We start from the raw sequence: 8,621 nt of genomic DNA, 5'->3' as shown, positions 1-8,621 counted from the left end.
ATCAAATGCTTTCTCCCCCAAACCTTTGAAAATAAATTATGAAAAGTGAACAAACAATAAAAAGTTAATAAGTTTATTTTACTTCACGTTATGCAAGTAACTTAAATTAATTTAAACTATTTAATTTATTTCAAATAACAATCTTAACTAGTATTTTAATCATAAATATGCAAATATAAAAATAAACATGAAAATAAAGTCAAAGTACAAGGCGTCTGCTTATAAGATGTGAAGGCAATAACGTAATTTAATTAAAAACCAATTTGTAATGATAATTCTTTATAACTATTAAAACCCTTCCGCAAAAAAGACGGAGTGTTTCGTTGGACAAAATCATAAATTGGTATTGAATAGAAAATAGTAATTATATATTTGAAATTTTTTTATATACAATTCGTTTATTGAACACACGTGTCACAATTTTAACAGTTTTAAAACCATCCATTTATATTATGATCCGTTTTAAAAACGTCCTCTTTTTAGATGGGACCAGTAGATTGAGTGCTCATCAATTCAATTCTTTTATAAAGCAATAACTTTTAAGTTGTGAACTCTTTAAATGTAGATGGTCACACACTCCAACAATAATTCAAGGGGATAGAAATATCGGTAATCAAATCTGTCGTACTTTTCATGAAGTAGAAAATTCTTTAACGCTAATGCAAGTTATTGTACCTTTATGAGTATTATTTATTTTAAAACTTTCCATAATTTTATTTTCGCTTTTATAATGATTAAAAAACTTTTTTACTACGACACTAGGTACGGAAATTATGGAATTATCTTCTACATCAATACTTCCCGTAGAAGTTAATTGATATTTCATTTCGTAATAAGATTTTGTCCCAAAAATATCTGATATCCACTCGTCGCTAGTTTTTCTATTACTTATGTCATTGTCGTAATGAACTGCCTTGTTGTTCAAAGAAAACGTGTGGTTTGCACAATTTAAAGGTTTTTGTTTATCGGTAAAACTAGCACTGCTATTAATAGGGGATAAAGTTGTATTTTTTGTATCGGCCAAGTTATTTTTCTCTTCCTCAATCGAAGTAAACAAATCAGTGGTATTTAAATTACCTAACGATGTCTTGAACTCAGTATTTATGCAGTCTTTGATTTTTCTATACGGTCTACTTTCCTCAATTGATGAACTCTCAATTCCTTTTTTAACAAAGCTATTCTTAAAAGATACATTTTTGATAGCTTTGTTTCTGAAAGTAAAACGAACCATCATTAACAAGTAAAAATTTCTAAAAAACATAAATCATGCTTTAACTAAAAAACATAAATCATACCATCATATACCCTGGCGAATTTTTAAATAACAAATATATTAAATTTTTTACAGAAAAGTTACTAATCAATTTGTAAATCTTTTTAATGGATTTTTAGTTTGCTAAAGTTTTACTTTTGCTTACCTTTCCATTATTTAGATGTAATAGCTCTAAGCCTTATTAAACGTAATAGCTCAAGCTAAACCTTACTAAAATTGGCAAGATTTTAAAAAAAGGGTGATCAAAACTAAATAATGTCTTCAACTTATACAATAGTTGTCAAGTCTAACAACCTATAATAAAAAGGTTGCTATAAAAACTTTTCTTGATGGTTTAAAAAAGTTTTTTAAGCTAAATCTTTTAGCTATTTACTTTCCAAGTAATTTAGAGATGGTAGAATGATATGAAATTTTTGTGCCCCAACCATCAATACTTTTAATTTACCTAAACAGTCACAAGTAAATTATTGCAACATACAGTTGAATTCGTGTAGTTAGAATTCTCAAAGGGTAAAATATGTTTAAATTTCAAGAGTTTTCGTTTTATAGGAGTTCAATTCTAATCATTAAATCCTAAATCTTTAAAGGGACCAAAGATCTTGTTCAATTTAATTACTCTTTCGAATTGTAAAAGGTCTAATTCCAAGAGTTCAGCTATATTCAGCAGAGATAAAAAAATTTCAAGTGTTTACTGGTGAGTATGTTGGCATTGTTAACACAGTAAATACGGCGTCGGAAATAAAAACACGGAGTCGGAGTCTAAAATTAATAACAAAAGTGTCAGTATTTGGAAGTTTTCAGTACAGTATCTAAGAAAATAGTTGATATTTGATAATGAGCTATAGAAATTACTTACCAAAGAATTTTGCTATAAATAAGCATTTAACAATATTTTGAAAAAGATTGTAAAATGCTCTTTGGCGTTTGAAAAAATATAACCATTTTGCAAAAATTAAACTTCCAAAAAAGAAATTAAGTCGACATCCGTTTATAGTTTTTCAGATAAAAAAAAAAGAATATATAAATAAAAATAAGTACAAAAAAAAGTTAAATAAATAAAAAATTCAACGAATTGAACGGGTTGAATCAAAAACATTTTGATTTAACTTATAATTTAACAAAAAAAATTATTAACCGATGTAAAAATGAAAACAGAAACACGCCAAATAATTTCTATAAATTTATTTATATTTATATTTATTTATTTATTATTTATTATATATTAATAATTTATATATATATATATATATATATATATATATATATATATATATATATATATATATATATATATATATATATATATATATATATATATATATATATATATATATATATTTATTTATTTATTTATATTTAAATTTAGATCATATAGACAAATTTTTTTTAAATGAAGTTACAAATATTGACTTGGTTATTTACTCTTAATATTTAGAGATGTTTTGAGCAATTTTACAATTTTTCGGTTTTTTTGCAGCACTAACCCAGTGGGTACAGGACGTTAAAAGACGTCTTTTAAACGTCTTTTAAACGTTCAAAAAACGTCTTATTTAGGTCCTGTGCCCACTGGAATCGAATACGCAACTTTGTCCGTAAGCGTTTGTTTATATGATCTGGTGAGATCTAATTTGTGGTTCTAATTATGAAGTAATCTAACACTTGCTTACTTTAGAACTGAGATCTTTTAAAAATAACTTTTTTTTTTTTTTTAGCAGACATGGAGAAAGTTTTCTTTAGCTAATATCATATTTTCATCATAATTGTCAACAAACTTAGGTACGTGCTTGATGACAGCATGAGCTTTAGGTGTAACCAAAAAGGTTTGGTATGCTCTCTTTAAAAAAACTGAATTTTTTTTTTTTATTATAAATTAATAGGAACATGTCTCACTGAATTTTTTTTAGTATATTGATGAACTTTATGCAATTTTTTAAATTCGTTTATAAGTTATATTATAGTTATATTGTTTAAATTGTATAAATTGCTAAGTTTGTTACCTGTTAGTTTCACAAAAATAAGGAGTTGCTTTAACAAAGAATTATTAATAAATGATAAAATAGTTTGTTGTTTATTCCAAAAAGTATTTATAACTCTAATTAGAAATTTTCAAGAGCATTATTTTCCTCATTGTTTTTCGTTGTTTGATTTCCTGTCATTGTTTTATTAAAAAGGTTTAAACAACTTTCGTACCTTGTTGCAGAAAGTTTTGATTACTTTAAATGAACGCATAAAACTTTCTAATAATTAATCCGTTATAAATCTAGTGCCAGTTCGTTTAATTTTCTTAGCATTATTTGGTTTTACTTACTTGGTTTCCAAAAGATTTTTTAAAGACTTCTTAGCGTTACTTGGCATCTTTTTAGAGGTTTCACAGCAAGACCAGAAAAATATCAGTTTAATAGAGTTTAACCAACAAAATTTAGTCATTTAGCAACAAAAATAGTCATTTGCAAGTTTCACCTCCAATTCTTAGAGTGGAAGCGACAATTTTAAAATAAAGCAACCCTAAAGTTTGTTTTACGCTTTCATAAGTTTATTTTAAATACCAAACAATCTCTTGATCACCAATTGATTAATCCCGTCTCCTGATCACTGATTCATTAATCACGTCTCCTGATCACCGATTCATTAATCACGTCTCTTGATCACCGATTCATTAATCACGTCTCCTGATCACCGATTCATTAATGAAGTCTCTTGATCACCGAACACCTGAGCCATAAAAAGCTTGAGAATACGCTTTAAATAAGAAAAAAATTTATAAAGTTTTTTGTTTTTTCCTTTTTCATATATCTATGTCTAATATGTTATTATTCTTTATTTGGATTAATTGCAAAAAACGAAAATGCGCTGAATTTTTGCCCTTTAGCTTGTTGGCATTCGATACGTCAACTCCAAAGTTGTGGGGTTATATAAAGATTAAAATGCTTTGTCACATAAATTGCTTCAAATAATTTGTCAGGAGAGGCAGTGTAAAAGGCACTAAATCAACAAAACGATAATCAACGATTCCATAACTTCGATTTTGAGAAGAATCTACTGAAAAACTTAAATGGTTGTTAAAGAGAAACTTAATGCAGGTTTTTATATGACATTTTAATATTTTAATCAGATCAGGAAATATTTGGAAATGTTACTGTATGTTGACACAAGAAAAAACGTTATTGACACGTGTAAAACAACCAAGTTTAAAAGAAGTAACCCAGCAAACACTGCTCTACAAAAAACGTACAATGTACGTTCAGTTTACGTTCTCAACGTCCTAGACATTTTTGGAACCAAAATATTATTTTTTTAGTCAGCGTCGAACGTTTAAAAGACGTCTGAATTACATTCGGAAGTGTGACTTCATAATAAGACACAGATCAAACGAACATGTAAATAATATAAATATCTCGTTTTATCATAGTCATAAAATACATGTGTATTATTATGACTATGGTTTTATTAATATCGGTCAAAAATATTTAGTTTTGTTTGGTTGTTGTTGAATGCGTGCGCCATATTTTATTTTATCTCGAAATAACATTGAAATCTTAATAATAATAATAACCAAAGCTGGAAAAAACCCACTTTTTATTATTTCAGTGAGTGGGTTTTTTTTTTTTTTTTGGGGGGGGGGGGGTTAAGGGGTTTTTTATAATTCTAGATATCATTATCAAAATGAAGAAATCAAATAATATTGACTGCATGACAATCATAATATTAATGACTGCATGACAATCATAATATGCAGATTTCCAGAAAATTCAATGAATAACATAACGAAATTGTTTAAGATAATAAAATTTTAGAAAAAAATAACAATGTCATAATAATAGTATTCAAAACATAAATTGTAAAATGTTCATATAGCCTTATGACAGTAAAACCTAAAACCTTTGAACATAACCGTTGAAGTTAACTTAACTTGTTAAGTGTTATTTAAACGACTTAAAATGCTTAAACAGTTAAAACTTAATTAAAATCTTATTGTTAAACTTGAAATGATCACTGCTATTCAAATTCAAATCTTTTCAATTGTCACCTACATAACTATAAATTTCAGATGTAAAACTCTCAGATTGTTCATTGTCACTTGGCTCAGTGTTCATTCAAAAAACTTGAAAAACTAAAAACCCAGAAATTTTATTTCATTGGGTTTTTTAAAATAACCCAAAAAACCCACTTTGTCCAGCCCTGATAATAACTAACGGTTTCATAAAGAGTTGTTAGATTGTAAGTTATTAATTTAATTATTATTACATTCATAGAATATTTCTTAGAATTTTTTTATCAATTTGATTTAAATTTAGTTTTAGTATATATAAAATAATAAATTAAAAAAAAAGTTAGACTATTATTTTTTTTATGTAGATAATTATATCAAAAACTGTATTTATAGTTTATGATATAACTATAGATACAGTCTAAATGAAAGAATTTTTTTTTTGTCTAAAATTTGTAAATGGCTTAAATAAACAATATTACAAAGTAATAATTACAGGGTTCCTACAGAGCCTGTTTTTCTATTTTTTTCCTGTTTTTAAGGCAATAGTCTGTTTTTTTTTTAAAGTCTGACGGTATTTATATATAAAATGATATATTTTATAGATTTAAGATACAAATCAAGATACAAAGTTTTTCAAACTAAATTTATTAATTTTGTTTTAGGTATAATATCAGCTATTACTTAACATAGTTTTAACATCTATTTTTTTGAAATAGAATATTAAACCATATAAATGTTATAAATTTTGTTTATTTTATTATGTTAAACATGAATAGTTAAGTTATAGTAATAATTATGAAAATTTATTTTATTTTTAAATGAAGTTTTTACTTCATTTAAAAATAAAATAAACTGGATTCATAAATTAAATTAAATTATTTTAATTTTTTTTTGATATGGCGTTAGGGGGTCAGGGGGTTTTATGTGACAAGTAGAAAGATTACCATCCTAACCTCATACTGCAATTTTATTTTAGGTTTTAGGTAGTTTTATAGTTTAAGTGGTTTAGATTTTTAAATCAGAGTTAAGGAGCCTCTCCCTCCCCATATGAAACCAGTTTTACAGAATTTTAATGGGAAAGCCCTTTCCAGTATAAAAGTTTTAACTGCAATGATCAAACTTTACAATGATTTTCTAGACTCTGTTATACTGATATGAACCTTTTAGGTAGCCAGGAGTGCACTTTATTATTTTTATTTTTTAGTTAAAATAATTAATTTTTTTGAAGTAAATATTTCCAAATGGGAAAGACAAAATACCAATTATCCTGGGAAAAGAGCTATCCACGAATAAAACTTTCAAATAAGTCTGTAAACCATGACTTATGTAGATTTTTCTGTTGGCATAAACATTTTTAGCTGGCATAATTCAGATTAATCTACATTTAATATCAAAGAAACAGGAAAAAAATACAAAATCAGCTTGATCACAGTCTAAATTTGTGACAAATTCAATTGAAATTGCCAAAGCATATCAACAAAAATCTGATAAACTTAAATATATGATTCAGTTTAGAATTGCCCCTTTTATTAAAACAATTATTTTGGAATGAGTTGAAATAATTGCCATTCAATTTGATGAAACAACTACATCACAGACAAAAAAATGCTTATGCTCCATATCATTCTAATCACTTTCAGCAAATAATAACATCGTACTTGGGGACATTGTTTGTAGGAAGGTGTACTGCGGATGACCTTCTTGGTCATTTTTAAAATGACCAAGATGGTCTGAATTTTCCCTGTTGTTAAGGAAAATTCAGCTGCAACCAGAGTCAATTCTCTACATTAGTATGAACGGTCCATTAGTTAATTTTCTCCATTAGTATGGGTGTTCAATGTCTATAAATTGTTCTTAAAAAAATTAGAAAATGATTTTGAAAAAAAAAGAAAAATTCATTATCAATGTTGGGTCATGTACGCTCCATACAGTTTCCAATTCTTTTTTGGAAGGTTTGAAATTGTTGATTTCTGAGGATATTGATTTGGACTAATTAGCTATTGATTTGCACAGTTGCATTAAAAACAAAACAGCCAAAACATCCCAAAGATGCAGAATCTTCTCAATGTTTGATGCTCTCAAAGTTTGTTATTGATGATGTTATTCTGCAACCATCCAAACGGTTAAAGCCTATATCAAAGTTAAAAACCCTTGACTTAAATAATGCTAAGATTTACAAGGTAACATGCGTTTCTTTATGAGTTGGCTTTTTATTTTAGTTTTTTTTATTTTCAAAATTGACTATGCTTGAATGTTATTTTTAAGACAGTTTTTATTTTTTAGAACAAATGTGAACTTGGTAAGAAAACTACTTTGGAGCTTGAATCTCTTGATGGCCTTGTTAGCAAGAAAGTTATCAGTTTAGTGAACAACTTTTTGTCCAAAAGCAGTACTTACCTATTGAAGAATCTTCCGATGGATATCCAAGTGAGTTGTATTTATTAACACTTGCCATTTAGTTTAACATTTTTATTTCTTTAAGCAATTTATTTTAGCTATTTTTATATTATTTTTATAATTTTATTTTTATAATTTTTTATTATTATTTTATTTTCTTTAAGCTGATTTTATTTTCAGGTGATATGTGATGCAATATACTTACATCCTAAGAAACATGACGGCTTGAAAGCAGTTGATGCAATTGACCAATTATCACAAGAAGTATTTTTAGGCTTGGACTCATTGGTTCAAAATGTCTTTAAGAAAATATTTTCAAAGTTTGACTTCTGCGATATTGTCAAGAAAGAGTTTTGTCAAGAATTCCAAAATGTCAAGAATTTTAAAATGATAAATTACCAGATTTTTTAAAGATAGAAGAATTTTCTTTTAAAGTTTCTATAACACTTCCTTCATATTGGGCAACTTGTTATGGCCAGTATGGAATATCGGTTACAAACACTGTTGTCAATGCAGATGTTGAAGAATATTGGAAAAAGGTAAAGTAACTTTTATTTTATAGGATTTTTCTAATGCATAAAGTATTCTTTATGTTTTTCAGTGAAAATAGATGATAGACTTGATTAAACCAGCCCACTATTCTTCATTTCATAACTAATTAGTATAGTTATTTTACTAGATTTGCTGTTTGGAAGACAAAAATGGCAGTGCAAAGTACTTTCACCTTTTGGCATTTTTACTTGGCAAGTTTTACTTCTTCCAAATGGAAATGCAGATTCAGAAAGACGCTTTTCTATCAACAAAAGATTAGTCAAGGTAAATTTACAAGAATTAATTGTTTTGTGTTGTCCAGATGATAAAAAAAGGATTCATATGAGTTTGGTTAAAATGCTAGTTACCATTAGTTATCATAGTTTTTTTTATTTATTTCTATTTAGAAACATGGCAACAACATCTGTG

The 8,621-nt window shown here is 26.7% G+C and overlaps 1 long non-coding RNA gene across 1 annotated transcript in view; it reads right to left on the bottom strand.

The window, feature by feature from the left end:
• Positions 1-346: 346 nt before the first annotated feature.
• LOC124818783 (uncharacterized) overlaps positions 347-8,621 on the bottom strand; it is a 63,486-nt gene continuing 55,211 nt past the window's right edge. Inside the window, exon 3 of the long non-coding RNA XR_010637941.1 lies at positions 347-1,211. This is a non-coding gene — a long non-coding RNA (uncharacterized LOC124818783). The remainder of the gene's footprint in view (positions 1,212-8,621) is intronic.

Source organism: Hydra vulgaris, chromosome 04 (genome assembly GCF_038396675.1).
Source record: "Hydra vulgaris chromosome 04, alternate assembly HydraT2T_AEP".
NCBI lineage: Eukaryota > Metazoa > Cnidaria > Hydrozoa > Anthoathecata > Hydridae > Hydra > Hydra vulgaris.
This window is presented reverse-complemented; position numbering and strand designations above follow the sequence as displayed.